The following is a 21,062-nucleotide window of genomic DNA, read 5'->3' on the forward strand; positions in this document are numbered from 1 at the left end:
AAAAAAAAAAAAAAAAAAAAAAAAAAAATATGAATCCAGTTCTGTTACGGAGTTTTACATGAGCTAAAAGTTATGGTGAGATATCAGTGTTGTTCCTCTTGCGTTTCACGTGATAGAGTAACAGGTGACTTGGTGTCTGATTCTGGTGGCTCTCTCCTTGTGCTGGAAGAGGATGTAACTTTAGCTCAGTGAGACTTTTCTGGATTAAGTGGGCATGATTGATCGAATGACAGACACCAGGTCATCCATTCTTTGCACTTTTGTCTCATACAAAAAAAAAAATTCTCTGATGCGTAGACTTGATAATGGGTGGGAGATTTTAACTCTAAATAGTACACCCGTGTTACAGCACAACTAGACACACAAAGGTGTATATTTTTTAATAATGTAATTATATTAGACCTATATCACTTTATTTATTTTATTTTATTTATTTATTTATGGCTGCATTGGGTCTTTGTTGCTGCGTGTGGGCTTTCTCTAGTTGCGGCGAGCAGGGGTTACTCTTCGTTGCGGTGCGCGGGCTTCTCATCGCGGTGGCTTCTCTTGTTGGGAGCACGGGCTCTAGAGCACGGGCTCAGTAGTTGCAGCACGCAGGCTCAGTAGTTGTGGCTCGCGGGCTCTAGAGTGCAGGCTCAGTAGTTGTGGCTCGCGGGCTTAGTTGCTCTGCAGCAGGTGGGATCTTCCTGGACCAGGGATTGAACCCGTGTCCCCTGCATTGACAGGCGGATTCTGCACCACCAGGGAAGCCCAAATGTCCAAATGTGTACATTTTTTAGGTGTATGTATACAAGAAAGTCCAAAGTTGGAGAAAAGACCCTTGAGACCTGGAGACTGTGCAGCATGTCACCTGGAGATGAGAAGACTGATTTTATGGGTGGCACAAAGTCTCAGGCCCGTCCCAGGCTCGCTGCTGAGGACCTCCTGGGGGTACACCTGGGACAAACGGTTTCAGCTCACCCCACACATCTCAGAAGTTGGTTCATTTGGTGGTCTGAAATATTTCCAAAAGGGTGTGGACTGCAGTTTGTGCAGAAGCATCATTAGTCCTGCCTACAAATCGGTAAGCACATGCGTGTGTCTGTGTGTGTGTGTGTGTGTGTGTGTGTGTGTGTGTGCCTGTGTTTGTGCCCCCCTGCCTGAGTGTCCTTACATAGCTTACACATACGCCGGCCCATAAGGGGGACCTTACTTATGGAGGCTAAAGTCCCCTCTATCTGGAATTATCTCCCCTGCTTAGAGCCAAATTTACGGGTGGGGATGGCAGGCGTCTGCATCTTTGTGAGTACAGTTTGCTGGGTGATGCCCTTAGGATTCCTCTTCTTTTAAAAAAGGACTTTATTATTCTTAGAACTGTTTTCTGGTCTCCCTTTCAAAAAATCTAAAACGACTAAAACTAAAAACTATGAATGACTAATGAGTTGGGAAGATTAACAGGTATTATATTTTGAGTTCTGTATCACATTTTCTTATTCCCTATAAATACATTGTTATACGCATATACATTTATTCATAAAAAATTGAGTGTAGTTGCAAATTTAAAGAAAAAGAAACCTATTATTTCCTTAGTTGGGTCCTTAATTCTTTTTCCCCTAAACATGAATTCTAGACCCCTAGAATGGGCTCAACAAATACTTAATTTGCTCTGACAGTACAGACATTCTTAAGTATTTCTGGTGTGCCTCTGACTATATCAGTAATTCAGATAACTACAGAAAACAGTGTGAAAAATCACACAAATATTTGAACAAACATTCACTGTCCTTTATGTGCACCTGTCCTCTGAAAGCTTGCTTGAACAACTGGACACACGTAAAATTTCTGGCCCCTCGTTCAATGGGGTTATAATTGGACATCCTCTAAGCACCTCATCTCGCACGGTTTATAATAGCACTGTGCTGTACCAAGGTTCACAGGGCACCTGAAGCCAATAATCCATTTATGGCTACTTATGACTGTACTCTGACGACAGTGAAGAAACCAGTGGGTGTTTGAGAACTGAATTTACCTGGAGTTGTCAAGTGTACATGTCAGGTTTGTTTCTTTTCATCAGTTCTAACTTGTTGGTTTTTCTCGTGCACCATGCCTTACTAACTGAAATTTTTCACTGAAAAAACATTATCAGCGACATAACCCTGGTATAATTCCAACTTTGCCTCCACAGATAATAGGTTGAAAACAGGGGTCGGGGGGGGGATATATTGGAGGCTTCCAAATTTTCATATGATATTGAAGAAAAGATTTCCTTTCGTGTTGCTTAAACTTCAAAATCCACCTTTATTTTATTTGCCTAACATTGGCATAGATCCAAAAGGTAACATGCAGTCGTCTACCCATTTATTAAGCGTCTGTGCCGTGCTGAGCCCTAGCCTGCTGCACCATGTTAAGCCTGTGTTGTAAACGTCACGTTACTTTTTATTCAGAACAGTGGCAGAAGGATTTTAGAAAGAAATGTACGGTCTTAAATTATTTTATGAAAATTTTCATTTTGTGTTTAGAGAGTATTATTGACCTTGAGTTATGACGAAGACTCTTCAGCCTTGCTAAAATTTCATTTGTATAATAAGAGCTTGAAATTCTTGGCCTTCATCTGCATAAAAATGGAGTCCAAATTCTTCAGGGTAGCGTTCAAAGCCCTCTTTAATATGAATCCATCCTTATCTCTTGTCTGCTACCCACTCAGCCCTTGAGGTTCTCTGAGTTCTCCTTGATCCCTGGAGACTGTATGCTTCCCGCCCCTTCCCTTCTCCCAAGCTCGGTCCTCTGCTTAGAATGTCCCTTTCTGCCATTTCCACTCAAGTGCTTGCCTCTGATTAGGCGACTGTCTCAAAGACGGCCTCCCTTGTAACGTCATGACAGGTCACCCCACTGGAAATTCTCCTTTCCCAGCACACATTATATCTCAGTTGCTAAGCTTAGTGCAGTTGGTTTTATCTAGAATTATTGCAAGAACTATTTGTGTATCCTTTCAGGATGGTTAGGTCCTAGATATTAGGAACAGTGCCTGCTAGCTTACCTTTACATCTTAAATGCATCACCATTTCAGTTGAAATTAATGTGGATTTCCAGAGTATGCAGGGTAAACTTCTCCTGGGCAGAAGTTTACCCTGCATACTCTTACTGCATGCCAGGGACTCTGCGGTACATCAAGATCTAAAGATATTTTGTATCAGGATTTCATTTCAGTGTTGCCACTGGAATAATTGTATTGTCTTCAAACAGATTAGAACTGCATTTTAGATTGGTAAGTATATCTAATCTACTTTTGCATCCCTGATTGGTTACAGTCTGCATTTTCTGATTATACGAGCCAAGAAATTATTATGGTCTTTATTACATAATTATTTTAGAGAAAGGTTTAGCAAACTGGCCCACAGATCAAATCGGGCCCACCACCTGTTTTGTGTGGCCTGTGTGATTTTTACCTTTTTAAGTAGATGACAAGAAATGATAAGAAGAATAGTTTATGACATGGGACAGTTATATGAAATGTCATGTCTTTAGTGTCCCTCAGTAATTTTACTGGAAATCAGCCACCTGGATTTGTTTATGTCTTGCCCATGGCTGCTTTGTGCCGTGATGGCAGAGTTGGACAGTTGTGCCTAGCAGTGTGACCCACACAGCCTAAGTCCCGTCTGGCTCTTTACATAAAATGCTTTTCGACCCTATTTGAGAGTATCTGAAACATATTTGATTAGATGGTCAGCTCTTTGAAGACAAGGGCCATCTTTGCGTCTCCTGCCGCCCTTCAAACGCATGGCTCTTTGGCACTTTAAATATCTGTTCGTTGTTTGGTTTGTTGCTAGTTGCCAGAGGTCAGGTTAGAGCATCATGAAACAGCAGACAGGGCGATTTACTTCAGTAAGATGTGTGCCTTTCGTTACTGACGGGCAGGCAGTGAAAGTCAGCAGAGACGCCAGTAATTTTTGGCCGGCAACGTGTTGATTATTATTTGGCTGCTTCGGCCCAGTTTCCTGACATGTCGTTCTTTCATGTTTTACAGAGAACACGAATTCTCCCTTTGCAATGTAGTTTCCATTTATTCCCAAGGGTGTTTCTGCATTAGTTCTTGATTAATGGAATGTTTTCTCCTTTCCCAAGATAAGTGGGGAGAAATTCAACCTATCTAAATTGCATCTGGTGTGTGGATAAGGGCTGAACAACTCCTTTGTGAGCTAAGCACAGTTAAGTCCACGGATTTAGGTTAAAAAAATAAGTAAATAAACAAAAAGGCACTGGGTCTTTTTTCTCTATGCCAGCCACCGAGCTTTCCTAAACTTTTCTCGGTCGCTGGAAAAATAACGAGGAGAGGACGATTCTTGTGAAGTCTTGTTCTATTTAGGCACATGTATTGAACCAGGAATTACTCGCCTAATCCCGCTATCATCATTATCATGTGTTGTTTGCTTGCTGAACTTTAGCAATAGGGTTTCCGATGCTTCTTTCATCCTGACATTAAGGTAAGCATTGTTCGTCCCCATGAGTGTATTATTCAGCATTAACTATACCGTCATGGGTTTGGAATTTAAGGACCCTAGGAGAAGTCTCTTTTAGAGAAGTGTGTTTCATTGATAAACAAGGTTCTGGAAAATGAATGGGGAGAATATGTCAGGAGTATAAAAAAAAAGCAAGTGTGTAACATTCATTGAAGTGTTTGTTAAATAATGTATCCAGTATGACTATGTTTCCCAGCCTCTCCTTGGCCCATTATATGTTCTAGTAAATTAAAGCTTGGAAACCTTTGTCAGAGTTATAATACTCAAACTGACATCTAATTCCCCCAGACAATAGGTACAAGTCTGCCAGCCTCTCTAATTCTTTCTTGTCTTTACATTTATTGATTCTTTTGTAGACCTGTTTCATTCAATCTATTACAAACAGCACTGGTTAAAAGTGTGAAGTTTACCACATTTGACCGGAGGCATATTAAAAAACAATAGTGTCCCAGCATACATTCCATACATCCCAGGGGTGTAGCTCTTAATCCCAGCAACATTTTCATCATCTATAATTACTACATTAGATTTGAAGTGCCAGTTTGATTAAAAAGATTGACGTGTTTATTTTTTGCTAACCTACTTGGATGCATGTGGATTGGATTCCTCTATTGTGTGTGACCCTGTATTACAAATATTTTAGTAGTTGAACAAGAACCCTTTTTATTTTGAAGTCACCATTTCATCAGAGATTTGAAATCCCCTTATTATAATTATGCAAGGAATTGTGTGTGCATGGATTCTCACTTACCTAGATATTATAAATAGATCTATATTTCGGAATGCCTTTTAGAGTTTAGTATTATTGAGGTTGTCATTGAGACATTTATAAATACTGCATCAAATAGCTTCCACAACTTGATGTCTCATGTTAAGCTTTTACGGAATTAACATAATATGCTTTTCATTGTATGCCATTTCTCAAGATTATGCCTTTTCTACACATCTGATGTTGTGAAACATACTGTGTAAATAATTGATAATAAACAAACAAATTCTCCTTTTGCCCTGGTGTGTACTTCTCGCCAGTTTCAAGACTTTGAACTTCTGTAAATAATTCACGGCGTTTATTAGTGCAGGCAAATCAAATGGTATCCTTGATCCAAGCTGCTCTTTGTCCCTGTTGCTTCTGAGCAGAATTGTTAAGTGATCCTCCTGATTGGTAACGAAACTGAACGCCCCTGAAAATCACTGTGGCGTGCCAGCTGACGTATACTGATGCATGTAGCGTCGCCAAGCCACGGTTATTCACACCAATGAAATTTATAGAGTTACCGGAATATATTCTGAAACAAGGACTTGGTATATCTTTCAAGAGAGAGAAGTGTCTTTTCACCATGCTTTTTGTTTACCTATGACTCCTTCCACGGTGCATGTTAAGCAGAGGATTTTCACTCAACGTGCATTCCTCGGCAAAGATACAAGCATGCTGAAAAACATTAACTGAAATATCAAAAGACAGATTATATGATCTTCTTTTGACTCATAAAAGCATAGGCAGTGAGCCAGCTATAGCCAGACTAAATAATCCACAGTGGTACAGTAGTCTTCCTTGGGTGTGGAAAACGCAAGCATGTGAGAGTGAGAAGTGAAGTTTCAGAAGCCATGAGAGATTTATGACTTAAACATTTCTTTCTCTTCGTGGTCTTCTGTGTTATTTATAATTACACGAATCTTAACCAGAGGTTCCATTGATTTCATAATGAATTCAGATAAAGATTTTAGCTTCTGAGTGAACTTTAAAGGTTAGAGTTTCTTCATGATTTTTCTAAAAGTTTTCTGTTGTGATGAAATTTATTTATTTTTTTACCCTGGAAGTATTCAGACATAAGAAATAGGATTACTTCAGACTGTGGTTATAACTGCAAGGCAGATGAAATAAAATGTAACCAATATAGTTATACACACACACACACATTTTATTAAGAAGGATTTCTTTATAATAGTTTCACTCCAACAAGCCACGTAAGGAGAAATTTTGTCCCTTTGTGAGGGGGTCAGTATAACATGAGCAATGTATGATGGAATTTCAAGAATTTCAATCAAAAAAATACCTTTTTATGGTATTTGCCATCTCTTAGAGGGGTTTGATTTGCAAGGAAGGCCCGTAGAAAGTGCATTTCCCTTCACACCACCATGCCTGAGCTGTCTCGCTTCTAAATGATGGGGACTTGATCGCTGGCAAGGATCAGCTGGTCAACCTCTCCTTTTGAAGCGGATAACAGAGAGTATTTTAAAGTACAGTGCCACACGGAGACATAGCTTTTAAAACGTATTTTTTAAGACTCTTGAAATAACAGCATAAATATAGCCTTTTACTACATTCTGAATATTAATTCCTAATCATGCTGAATATCAATTACACTAATATGAATTTTGAATTTTAATTACTATCCATAACCCTAAATTAACTTGTCAGTATGCTGTGGAAGACATTTAAAAAGAAATACAAATGCCAAAAAACATAAAAGATTTGCCTCTGTTGTAAACGTTAACTCAGTTAGCTTCAAACACTAATTATGACTTTTTATGAAGGAAGCTATGGCTTTCCATTATATTCTCAGAAAAAAAATCTCTAACCTTGAAAACCTCCCCGAGGCCCTGGCTAGACCTCAACTCCTGCAAGCAGCTTGTAGCTTTGAAATCAATAACCCTTCTGGCAACTTCTTTTCAGGGCCAAGATTAACTGCCCTAGAAAGAGAGCTTATCTTGGATTGAACTCCAGAAAAGAGCTAACAGTCCTCTGTGGTTTCTGCTTCCCTGTGTTTCTCTGCTTGGAGTCTTCTAAGAATTCTCCCTGAAAGTCAGCACTGGAGAACGGTGCTTTCACTCCCCTGCTGTCCCCTAGGAGGAGGGAATTTACCTGGGCTGAGATAGGGCCACACCACTGTTTCCCCAAGTCAAGACAAGGATCAGAGCTTTATGCGTAGAGTTCCTGTAGATCCTCTGTTTACTGGATGTAACACACTCAAGTGGTTCAGGAAGGATTGTCATGTGTCCAGAGGCAGGACAGACTGGCAGTGTAGCACCCAGAAACTCAGTGTTGGATTGCCAGTTCCGAAGGTCCGCGACTCCCCAGGACCAATCTGAGCAAGTTCCAGGGCGGCAGGAGGTGAGCCTGGTCCTTGACCCCACAGCCTCTTGGCTTCATCTCTGTTCCTTGTCATCACACTATCTGGGTGGAAAGTTACATCTGGACTTGAGCCCTCGGGGGCAGTAAAGTGACTGGGGCTGATTGTGGAGAAAGAATAGAGGGCCTGTCTCTGTTTCTGCTAAAGATTTTTAGTCGTTCTTTTTAGCTGTAGCGTTACTTTTTAAAGGAACATTCCTATCATTGAAGACATGTTTTTACTTTTCCTTTGTTGTATCATTTCCCACACATTTCAAGGGAACGTGCCAGGAAGTTTTTAAGACAGTCATATCTTGTGAATCTCACATCTCTGTACCCAAACCAAAGACCCGTAGAGCATCACTGCCTTCAAACCAAGCGCCGTATTTGCCCTGGGCCTTTTTCCACCCTCCTCTCTCCCCATGAAATGCTGCGTGTCAGTCTGGTTATCCTGACAGCAGCAGAGGGACCCAACAACTGACTTGTAAGAGTTCCTTTTTTGCCTTCCTTCACTTTTTTCTGTCCTCAGAACCCCTACTGCAATGTTGTCAACCTGCTATAATTTAACAATTTAAGCTCCTTCCAGCAGTGTTCTGATTCCACCTACTATTACTTTACTTGCAAATCTATTTCCTATACAAATAGCAGGCTCTGTTTTTATTATTTTAGGGTTTTTTTTGCCCCCATTTCATTGTCCTGATTCATTTTTCTTTTTTGAAGCATAGTTGATTTATAATATTAGATTAGGTTCAGGTGTACAACGTAGTATTTTTATAGATTATACTTTATTTAAAGTTATTATAAAACAGTGGCTGTCTCTCCCTGTGTTGTACAGTGTATCCTTGTTGCTTATTTATTTTTACCTAATAGTTTGTATTTCTTAATACATCTCTCCCTCCCCTCCCCCGCTTCCCTCTCCCCACTGGTCACCACCGGTCTGTTCTCCGTACCTGTGAGTCTGTTTCTGTTCTGTTATATACATTCCTTTGTTTTGTTTTTTTAGATTCCACATAGAAGTGATAACAGACTATTTGTCTTTCTCTTTCTGACTTATTTCACTAAGCATAATACTCTCTAGGTCCGTCCACGCTGTTGCAAAGGGCAGAATATCATTCTTTTTTATGGCAGAGTAATATTCCATTGTGATGTGTGTCGTGCGTGTGTATCTCACACCTTCTTTATACATCTGTTGATGGGCACTTAGGCTGCTTCCATGTCTTGGCTATTGTAAATAGAGCTGCTGTGAACACTGAGGTTGCATGTATCTTTTTCAGCGAGTGTTTTCATTTTCTTTGGATATATAGCCAGTAGTGGAATCGGTGGATCATATGGTAGTTCTGCTTTTAGTTTTCTGAGGGTTATTATTTTAGTTTTTCTACAAGATTTTTAACAGAGTTACACTGAAGAAGTCGACATCCAGTGTTTCACATTTGGTAGCTTGAGTTCCCTAACTGTGCACATCTTAAGTCCAGGCCTGTGGTTAATACTCTTACTACTTAATATCTCCTGTAGCAGAGGGCCACCATGACCCTCTCCAGGCATGGAGAGTCTGGCCCAGGGAACAGCCAGTTTCATCCTGGGGGCTGCACCCCCAGTCCAACAAGGGCAGATCTGCTCTTCCCACTAAGAGTTTATTTCACCACAGAGGATATTATTCAGAGGAAAAAAAAAAGCTTCTAAATCACTGCTTCAATTACTTAATAAAAACTCAATAAATAATGATCCCACCATGGTATGGTATAGGAAAATAAGAGGTTGCAGCTCAGTAATACAAAAAAAAAAAAAAGTATAAAATGCCATAAATAGGTACTGTGGTAATAATAAGCATCTTTTGCATATAAATGGTTGAAATAGAACAACTTTAATTATTTAACAGATTTAGAGCAGCTACCTACTTATATATAATCTGTGTGGCCTTTCAGCAGGGATTCAGAGCTGCTCAGAAGCGCAGATAAAGGCTCACTGGGAAGGCCTGGGGTAGATCCCTGACCCAGAATTCTTACCCTGTTCCACAGCACATTCTGCAGATTAGATGTTCATTTGCACTAATAAACTTCCAGAGTTCCCATGGAGGTGGCTTAGTTATCAGTCATTTACACCTTAGTGGGTATTACTTTCATCAGGTAATCAGATTACTTTGCTGAGGGAAGAGGCATGTGGATTGAGGGCAAGGTAAGGTGAGAGGTTATGGGAACTCAGGGCAGTAGGATGGAAGCACCCCTAGGTGGAGTGCCACAGCCAGAGAGGTCAGCATGTGGGCCCCGGGTTGCCTTTAAGACCCAACCGATCCTTTTAGGTATTGGTGTGACCTTGACAGAACGTTGCTGATAGCCTGCCACTTTGGTGAGCGGAGAAAGGACAAATAGCACGAAACTTAAACGGCTGCTGGCCGTGGATGATGGGCAGTGAGAATGAAGCCAGCGAGCAGTCAGCGTGGTGGGAAAGGGTGCAAGTGGCAAAGGCAGGCAGGCATCGGGCAGTGCAGAGCCGACGTGGGATGCCTCAGCCGCTGGGCCAGGGCTGGATGCCTAGAGACCGAGGACTCAGTGATGAGGACAGAGAAAAGGGAAGAAAAGGAGTACGAATAAAAGTGTCGGTTGAGAGGGGTATAAAACCACAGCCTGGAATGTACCGTAGAGGGACAAATGGGAGTGGGCAAGGAGCTAGACGAGGGTGAAATCCAACAGGAGGAAGCCAAAGCAACTCATAACCAAAAAGGGTTCTTAACACGCAAAGGAAGATCATGGGCCTTTGCCTATTCTGCTTTTTACCTCATTTTGCAAACTGTATGAAAGTACAATATACATAAGTAAGATTTGTACCAAAATTTAAGTGTATACTTTGGATAGTGTTGGGACACAAGGGTGAAAGCCAGGCAGTAGAAACATTGCTATAAACTTAGGAATCACCAGTGTGGTTAATGATGGTGGTCGACCAGGACTGTATGTGAAGAGGCATTACACATGTACATTTCATTCTTCAGTGTCTTAGAAGCAAAAGTCATTGCTGGTTAGTGAGGAAAATTAAACTTGCGTGGACAAAATTTTAAATGAGTTGAAAATTGACTGGTGGGAAAGTGTTTGTGTGTGTCTGTATTTCTGTTTGTTTTCTTAGAAAAAATGACAGCAATAATAGCTCAGCATCCAAGCTTACTACAGGTGTGAAAATCCAGGTACAAATCTCAGATCACTAGGTGTGGAGTACTAGTGTCTGTATACACACACACAGAGATGGCTTTTACAGAACCTCATTGAATATTTTAAGTTATGTTTTGCTTCTGTTTTACCAGGAGGTAATTAGTCGTTTAGTTTATGGAAAGAATATTGATAATTATATTAAATGGACAAGGCTTTCAAAGGAAGAGCTATAAAAGGTCCAGAAATGATGCACATGTAACAGAACAACGTAGAAAATATCAACATTTCTTGTGTAGTCATAGAAAAAAGATCAGTTCAAATGGGCCAGTTTTTTCTAGAAATACAGAGTACAGAAATAGAAACTTTAAGTATTAGAAATAGTATTACTGAGCTCAATTCATCTTTAAAACGTATTCCACTAAGTCAGAATCAGACACTGAGAATAAAGGGTTTAAAGTAAAAGAAAATATATCCAATTCACACTTCAGGAAAATGAAAATACTACAGACCAAGAGAACATTCTCACTGAGCTTTTTTTCAATGCTCTCGTTTTAACCAGCTGGAATTATTTTTAAAGTACATCCAATTCAACCTTTTAAAATGACAGATTTGCCTTTTAATGGGAAGTATGTATTTCATCATAAAGATGGAGCACAGTGTCCTTGGCTAAGTTATTCTCTACAGAAGGTTGCTCTTTTTTTTTGTACTTATGCTTAGCCTATAAGGAAGAACACAAATTATAGAAAATTTGCTCCTGGCTCGGAAGATTAGAAGGATACAGACAGACTGATAAAGAGCAATTAAAAATGCACACTGTTCACTCCAGTCTCCTGACTTCCTTGTGGTAATGTTCGTGGTCACGTAATGAGCAGTCCTTACAAACTGAACCAGCAGAGGGGAAAAATAACCTTAGAAACTAGAGTTCCTTTTCGTATTCGAAGAAGAGACCACCACAACCTTGAACAGCCAAACAGTACCTTAGAAAAGGCATCTCCCAAGCTCCCTAATTTGGAGACATTACTGCACTTTTGCTCCAGAATGTTGTAAATCTATACTCGTTACAACATTTTTTTTTTTTTCTGGGGTAAAAAAGCATCTCCATTTTCTGAGGAAAAACAAGCAGTTCTCTGATAACAGTAGAGCGGAATGAAGCTATCTCAGTGTTTATGTTAGTAAAACTGACACATTTTCAATTACGATTGACATTCCTGAGACACGGCATGACTGATGCTGTTTGACAGAACCGGATCTGTGAGAGGAGGGTAAATATTCCAGGACTGTGTACAACGGAGAGGGCTGAGGTCAACCAGAGATGCTTATCCAAAGTAGGACAAAGGGGCAGGGAGGCAGCAGCGGTCAACTCCAGCAGTGGGAGGGTCTAAAATCACCCCAAGGGAGGGCTTGGAGGTCTGGAGGAGAGAGCAGTGCTCAGAAAGCCTCCCTTATGTTAGAAACAAATAGATGACCTGTCTCATCAGAGGGCCCTTTTATAATGGGCTTATTTCAGAATCTACTGCCTCTGCATAGCCAAACATGGAGTTAGGTTTTTCGACGTGAGGCATATACTGTCTTATTAATTTAAGTACTAAAATTTTGTGCAAGTGCTCAAGGGTCTCTTAGGAAATCGAATAATAACTATGCGTTTAAAGATATTTTGGTGGAAATGCCAGCCCGGAATGCTCTATCTGCACAGTCTCTAAAGCTCTTGTACAATCGTAGAAGGACAAATTGTATCACTACTTACAAATGTAAACAGAAACACTTGGTCTGTGCGAAAGTCATTCATTTATTCATTCATCAAACGAATCAATTGTCTCTGCTTGTGTCCGGGCTAAAGGCGGTCGGTTAAAAGTGGAATCAGACCCAGAGCCTGTTCCAGCTAAAGGATCCAGTGGAATCTGAAAGCACGGCACATCTACAGCTCTATTGGAGAGCAACTTGCGTACCTGAGGGAACTCACACTTTTTTAAACGGGACTGGGAGTTCCTGGTGAATTTTGAATGCACGACTAAGGTGTGTGTACTGTACTTAAAAAAAAAAAATCGAGGTGCCCAAGGCTGCCTTCTTACCTGCGGCCCTGGACCTTGCCCAGGAGTGGGGTGTGGAGGCTGACCATGCTTGAGAGAGGATGGTGATGGACTCAGCCAAACCCACAGCCAGACAGGCAGACAGGAAGCGCAGGTGCAGATGCAGGGAGCCGGGCGCGATGGGCCTGGGCGATGAGGTCAGAGATCAAGAGGGTGGGCGGGGGCCTGCACGGCTCTCCTAAGCCGTGGGAGACCGCGGCATCACTCTTCAAGTGACTCAAGTATAACGTGTGATCCCTTTCCCTCTTCTCACTTAGCTGTCCGCTCACACCCCAGCTTCAAGGCGAAAGGTAGGTTCCCCTAAGTGTGGCTCACGCTTAGCGTGTCGGAGAGAAAGAGACAGTGTTTGCCTTGTCTAGCCCGCTCCCAACCTTGCAGAATGGTAGGAGGAGGAAAGACATTGGAAGGAAATTGCCCGAAGAAAAGAGGGCAAAGGATACCTTCTGCTTCCTGGAGCCCCGAGAGCTGCCTTAAGTCCTCAGTAAATGACAAAGGCAGGCGGGAGACTTGACCTCCTGTTTCAGGGGCAAGAGTTGAAGCCAACAGACTTGGCTCAGAGCAGAGGTTGCCCCTCAGAGCTCACGCTCTCCAGCTTTGCTCTGCTTCTCTCCTTCTGAAGCAGCCCCTCCCGGACCTGAGAGCTGGGGCTTCGATGGCTGCACTGGAGGAATCTGCTACCTTTCTTGTTCCGGTGGAGCATCTTTGGCAAGTGGGTTCCCATCGTGGGCACAGCAGCACGGCCCCTCTAGCAGGACATCTGCTCAGGTGCACCGTTGCCCGGGCATATGGCCTTCGGCCTCCCTCCTGAACACGGTGGAAGCCCAGAAGACCTCCTGAAGTCTTGAGAAGTGTTAGAGCTGAGGAATGACAGAAAAGAAGAGCCGTGTTTCAAGAAAATGAATTCCATCCACGGTGCAGAATGGATTCAAGGAGGTGGTCCAGAAGCTGTTGCTTTCAAGGTCAAACACTAACGAAGCACCAGAGTGCTGATAATGATGGGTAGAGGGCAGAGATGTTGAAGGAGGAAAATCGACTGGACTCAGTAATTAGTTGGCCGTGAGGGAAAATAGAAAGAAAAAGAGTCGAAGATGAGGTTTTGAGCTGCATTACGATGAAAAAAAATAAGGAATAGAGAGACAGCTGGCTAGAGTATGAGAGTGACAACAGGTTCAGTCTGATGCAGATTTCAAATGGTGTTATCCGCATGCTGACTGTCAGGGTGTTATCTTCGGGCCCATATAAGAGTTCAGATGTTTCCAGAATGCGTAAGAGTGTTATTTTAAGTGTGTATGGTACAGTAAGTTGAAAACATGTGAAAACCTTTAGTCCAAACTAATTCATAACAGGTTTTTTCTTCTTTCTTTTTGCTTTCTGGGAAAGACTGAATAATTCATAATAAGTTTATCTTGAAACTACCCTTGAAATAAGTAAGTGATCACGTTTGAGCATCCTCGCAGGATTCTATTAGATGCTCTGTACACAGCTCCGTTTTCAGTTCACCATTTTGTTTCAAGCCAGGTTATCTTTAATTTATTTGTCTATTTATTCATTTTTGGCTGTGTTGGGTCTTCGTTTCTGTGCGAGGGCTTTCTCCAGTTGCGGCAAGCGGGGGCCACTCTTCATGGCGGTGCGCGGGCCTCTCACTGTCGCGGCCTCTCTTGTTGCGGAGCGCAGGCTCCGGACGCGCAGTCTCAGTAGTTGTGGCTCGCGGGCCCAGCCGCTCCGCGGCACGTGGGATCTTCCTGGACCAGGGCTCGAACCCGTGCCCCCTGCATCAGCAGGCGGACTCTCAACCACTGCGCCACCAGGGAAGCCCCAGCCAGGTTATCTTAATCACTGTGTCACACACTCTGTTCTGCTCAATGACTCCACGTAATCAGCACACTACAATCCTTCCATTCACACATTGACTTTCCTGGCCATTGTTTTAATGAGACACAGGAAATGGCTCTGGCAGATTCCTGAAAACCTTCTCCTACAAGGCTTACACAGAAGTCCAGTGTTAAATTCAATTTCATGGAAAATAATAATTAAATGCAAATGGAAAGAATTTAAAAAACCAAAAGAAGCACGTGTCTCTGTTCAATTAAAATTACAGCTTTTCTCTTCCTTGATACACATAAAGACATTTGCATTGAACGATCTGCTGAGAGATTTGTCTAAAAAGTAAATTCACATAAGCTATTCAGGAACACTGAGTCTGTGTCATTCCCATTTCCCCAGGAAGCTTTGGGACTTTTCAGTTTCAGCTGTGGATCCGCTGATTGTTCGTCCCGTAAGATTCACATTCATTCTTATTCATTCTCTCTCTTTTTTCTTAATTGGGGTGTAGTTGTTTTACAATGTTGTGTTAGTTTCTACTGTACTGTGAAGTGGAATTCCCTGTGTTATACAGCAGATTCTCATTAGTTATTTATTTTATACATACTAGTGTATATATGTCCATCCCAATCTCCCAATTCATCCCACCCCACCTCCCCCCCCCCATGTGTTTGTTCTCTATGCCTGGGTCTCTATTTCTGCCTTGCAAACAGGTTCACCTGTACCATTTTTCTAAATTCCACATATATGCGTTAATATGCGATATTTGTTTTTCTCTTTCTGACTTAACTTCATTCTGTATGACACTCTCTAGGTCCATCCACATCTCTACAAATGACCCAATTGTGTTCCTTTTTTATGGCTGAGTAATATTCCATTGTATATATGTACCACGTCTTCTTTATGCATTCATCTGTCGATGGGCATTTAGTTTCCTTCCGTGACCTGGCTATTGTATATAGTGCTGCAGTGAACATTGTGGTGCATGACTCTTTCTGAATGATGGTTTTCTCAGGGTATACGCCCAGTAGTGGGATTGCTGGGTCCTATGGTAGTTCTATTTTTAGTTTTTTAAGGAACCTCCATACTGTTCTCCATAGTGGGCGTATCAAATTACATTCCCACCAACAGTGCGAGAGGGTTCCCTTTTCTCCACACCCTCTCCAGCATTTATTGCTTGTAGATTTTTTGATGATGTCCATTCTGACTGGTGTTAGATGATACCGAATTGTAGTTTTGATTTGCATTTCTCTGATAATTAGTGATGTTCAGCATTTTTACCCCATTGTAGTTTTGACTTGCATTTCTCTAATAATTAGTAACGTTGAGCATCTTTTCATGTGTTTGTTGGCCATCTGTATGTCTTCTTTGGAGAAATGTCTGTTTAGGTCTTCTGCCCATTTTTTGATTGGGTTGTTTGTTTTTTTAATATTGAGCTGCATGAGCTGTTTGTATATTTTGGAGATTAATCCTTTGTCGTCGATTCATTTGCAAATATGTTCTCCCATTTCTTTGGAGAATGTCTGTTTAGGTCTTCTGCCCATTTTTTGATTGGGTTGTTTGTTTTTTTAATATTGAGCTGCATGAGCTGTTTGTATATTTTGGAGATTAATCCTTTGTCGTCGATTCATTTGCAAATATGTTCTCCCATTCTGAGGGCTGTCTTTTCGTCTTGTTTACAGTTTCCTTTGCTGTGCAAAAGCTTTTACGTTTCATTTCCTGAGTTAAAAATCATCCCGTCTACAGTAAAATACAGTTTGCAAATAATTCTCTCACACTCACTGGATAGTTTAATTCCCACTTAAGCTGCGACTCTGCAAGCACAATTTGGCGAGATCTCTCTTCTGCTCACGCACCCTCCTTCCAACAGCGTACATTTCACAACTCTTCTCTTTGTGAATATTGCTCTCCTAACTAAAACGGTTCACGGAAGCCAGAAAGTTCTTTACATTTAATTACTAAATAATCGAATCCGCTAACCTCAGCCGTTTGCGTCATTGCTTATATAAGTTGGGGCCTCTGGATGGCTCACGTGCCCCTCTCTCCCCTCGGGCCCACCTTCCGCCTCTCCCACCTGACTGCCACCCCCCATTCTCGCTGCAGCTGGTCCCAGACCCCGGCACCCTGCTCTTGATTCTCTGTGATTATATTTCCTTTGGGCCCCCCAGCTGCAGTGGAGTATTTCTATGACTGATTTACACCCAGCCTTTCTATTCCTGGGTGCTCCCCTGGGCAGCCCCCAAATCACCAGGCAGCATCTGGCAGCCTAACTCATTCTAAAGCTTCACTTTCATTCATTGTGCCCTTGGCGCCGTGTTTTCCTGTCGACAACTCCATGAACCTTTTATTTATTTGCATATTCTTCTCACATTTGACTGCTGTCCTCCCCCTGTGTAAATTTTTATCCCGGAAGCTCGGGGGCATCTCTGTGGAGTCTGTGTGGATGCTTTCAACTCACAGAACGTTCCGAAGGCCCCATCTTACTCTCGCACACACTTCAAGTGCGTTAGGCAGAATATTAGGAAGTTAAGCGAACTGACAATTAATTTTCAGTCATTCTTCTCAGATTTGAAATGTGGCCTCTCGTCAACTATTGGGCACTTTATCCTTTTCCAAGGCTGACCGAAAGACATGAAAGCAACTTTACTAATTTATTTATTTATATTTATTTATTTACTTTTGGCTGCGTCAGGTCTTAGTTGCGGCACGTGGGATCTCGTAGCGGCGCGCGGGCTTCTCTCTAGTTGTGGCGCGTGGGCTCAGTAGCTGCGGTGCTCAGTCTTAGTTGCCCCGCTGCATGTGGGATCTTAGTTCCCCCACCAGGGATCCAACCCACGTCCCCTGCATTGGCAGGTGGATTTTTAACCACTGGACCACCAGGGAAGTCCCGCAACTTACTACTTTAGACAATTCACTGAAAGAAGGAACACTTAAAATGGGAAAAAAAAAAAAAAAGAAAACAACTTACTATTTAGACAATTCACTGAAAGAAGGAACACTTAAAATGGGAAAAAAAAAAAAAAAAAAAAAAAGCGCAAAACTAATATGGGATCTAATAAAAATGGTTGGTTTGATTTTTGACATGTAAAATTGTCCACATTCCCGTTTAAAAATGTGTCTTCAGAGAATAGAGCACAGTTTAACTATAAGGTAAAGTGGTGGGGTAATTACCCTCCCTCCTCAGAACAGGCTTCCTGGGCCCCTGTTGGAGGCCAGCCCTTCTCCGTTGTAAATTTGGTTTTCCTGTTCTGGTGTGGATGGCTTGCCTCACAGACCCTCAGGATTGCTCTCATTCTTAAAATGGTAACTGCCACTGCTACCCTGATTTTCCCCACTTAGAAGCATCTCAGATTCAATCATGGCCCAGTCCTGTGAGAAGAAAGCCACGGGACTGCGTACTTGTTGTGATTCAAGAAAATGTCTCCCTCTTCGCATGTTCAAGCCTGGAATTCCTGACACTGGAGAGTGAATCCTTTATGAATGCCTTTTCCCCATTCCTAACCGCTATTATTTATTGAGAATTCTGCCAGCATTCTTTATGGTGGGGCTGTCCCATATGTGTCATAGACTTGGATTTATTCATCCAACAACTATTTGTCGAGAACCTTTCATGTTCCGTACTTGCTGAATGTCAGTTGCTCAAAATTCTAGTGATTTCTGCCCTTTTTTCCCTTCCCTACAAGTCAATTCCGGATTCTTTTGTCCTGTCTCCCTTCCCAGGAAGTCAATTTCCGGTTATTTGCTCAAAGAATAAAAAATTAGCAGGAGTTGCTGAGGATTCAAATTCAGGGAGCTTCTTTTCAGGAAGAGAATTTGGCATATCTGCCTAAATTCTCTAGACTTTAAAATTCTCTATCCTTTTTTTTTTTTCATTCTTAAAACTCTGCTCTACTGTTATTATCTCTAACTCCCTGCATGTTTTCTTATGTGATGCACTCAACCTACGTATGAGACGCTCGGAAATCTGTTTGCTAAATCATCTGGCAAATGGTCTTGTCGATGTCTGCTGAGCTACTAGGAGCCTGCGGTTGTTAAGTACTTATTACAGGAGTCCAGCCCGGCAAATTAAGAAAGCTACATGTTTGCTCGTTATTTCAGGGCTATTATGCTATGTTTCTGAGGGGCTCCATCAAGGACCTTCTGACCTGAAAGGGTTTACTGTTCTTTAGTCAGAGGTTGCTGTGTGGAATCTGAATTTTGACCTGGCAACAATAAAAGCGATTATATCTTCATTCAAGGCGGAGAAATGTCCTCTTCTTTCTTTTCCTAGTTCAGCCTCTGCTGGAAAAAATGTAAAACACTTATTTAAGCAGCTCGAGGTTCACTGGGTACACTTCATACTTTAAAACTAAGCTGGGAGCATTTTCTACTTACAAATGAAGTTATTTACTTCAATTTTTAGCTTAAGTACCTTATGTAAAGAGTACTCTAACATTTGTGCTCTCCTTTGAAGGTGACCATCCCTCCCAACCCAGATACAGAAAGATGTACCGAGTGGTAGAGCTGTTATTAAAAGCTGATATTACTGGTGCTTATCTTGGAAGTCCATATTACAAATTGAAGCTGCCATATAAGTAACTCATACATCACATGGGGTAGTTAAACAATCACTAGGAAGAAGCCTTTTTAAGAGCCATTATTAAAGTAGACTTGGGCTGTCTGAAAACTTTCCCGAGATGTTAACTATTGGACAATATGATCAGAGATCGTTTAAGTAAATTAACTGTAGGGTCCCTAAATATGCCAGTTTTCTAAAAACCAGACATTTATTTTTTGTCATCAGTTTTGAATGTATTGTGTTCTACCCAAAGCTTTGTCTTTGGCACCTCCTTTCTGTGTAACAGGCATCACAGCTGTGCTTAAAATCCCTCCCCAGCAGTTTAAGTGGTTTTGCTCTTAAGCTATTTCTAAACGTTCATCTGGTTAAAAGATGCTGATGCTGACATGATTTGGAAGAAAATATCCTTGTAGTAGGATATTAGTGTGTTTCTCCAAACATTTCACAAGCTTTAAAACTGTAAGTGATGCAAAGGAAAGTTGCCCTTGCCTTGTCTACTGTAGGTATTTTTTTAATAATGCGAGCTGCTTATCGCAGAGTTAGCGTCTTAACATGCCTTTTCTAGCAACAGACTTTGTACTTTATAAACGCATTGTGATGTTAAATATTTGTGAGGAGTAAAGGAACTTGCCTTTTCAAAATAAAAAGCATTGGATAATCCTACAGCAGCCACATCATTAAGAAGTCAGATGCCAAATCTCGATGCACCTAAACACATCATTTTCTGTGAATCTGCCTGTGGGTCTCTGGTCTGGGGAATAAAAGTTACTTCTCATCAAGACGCCTTTAAGGCAGGAGTCAGCAAACTGTTTCTGAAAAAGGATAAATAGTAAATATTTTAGGCTTTGTGGGTCAAGAGGCCAAATCAAGGATAGTATGTAGGTACTCAATGGCAGAGAAAACAAATTTCCACAAATAATGTTTGCAAGACGGTAGAGTGTTGATCACTCTGTGAGTTAGGTTTTCTTCACGTGTGGTCTTGGGACCATCTGATGTCTCATCACTGAGTTGCTTTGTTAAATGTGCAGATCCTTGGGCTTCCCTGCATATTAAGCTCATCTGATCTGGCCTTTCCCTGCGGCTCTTACAACCTTGGTTTAGTTGGCAACGTGTATCTCCTATCTTTAGGAAATCCAGCACTTTCCCTGGACTTTTCCCCTTCAGCCTTCAGATAGGCTCAGGTACCCCCTTTGAAACAGTAAACATTATTTGGACGCTGCTGTACTCCAGCTGCCATCCCATCACCCCGTTCAAGCCGGACTCTTCCAATGTGCCTCGTTGCCTCTACCAGCGTGTTCTTCACATCCTTCTGCAATATCGTTCTCGTCCTCACCGTTCTAACCAAGCTACAGCCCAAGTTGCCAAGACTCTACTCTTTCAGATCCTCAGTGGTTGTTATCCTAAACGCCTACCTGGCATCTGTCACTGCTAGCAACGCACCTTCCCCAAACATATCCCCTTTGTTAATACCTTTCCTGCTAGAGCTGGGTAAGGTCCTTGAAAGAAAGGTTACCTAGTCCAGTAGATAATTTCTTCAGTAGCCATTAGTCATTTTGTAACTGCATCTTATGCCATTGGAAGGGAGTATTGACTGGGTTTACAGGAGGTAAAATAAAATAAATACAGGAGGTAAATAGGTCCTTACACGGGGCAAGAATCTAGGGTTCTGCGAGGGAGATGGAATCTGAAGGACTTGAACATATGAACATATCAGCCTGAGGGTATTAAATATTTATACGTGGAAGAATGTGAGCTCGAAGACCAGAGCACTGCCCCTGCCTTTTCACTGCCAGCTTCTCCTACCTGTGCAAACCCACCTGCTGCCTACCCTCTGGTGTCACTTTTTTTTTTTTT

The sequence above is a fragment of the Lipotes vexillifer genome, unplaced genomic scaffold (genome assembly GCF_000442215.2).
Source record: "Lipotes vexillifer unplaced genomic scaffold, Lipotes_vexillifer_v1.1 scaffold1300, whole genome shotgun sequence".
Lineage (NCBI taxonomy): Eukaryota > Metazoa > Chordata > Mammalia > Artiodactyla > Lipotidae > Lipotes > Lipotes vexillifer.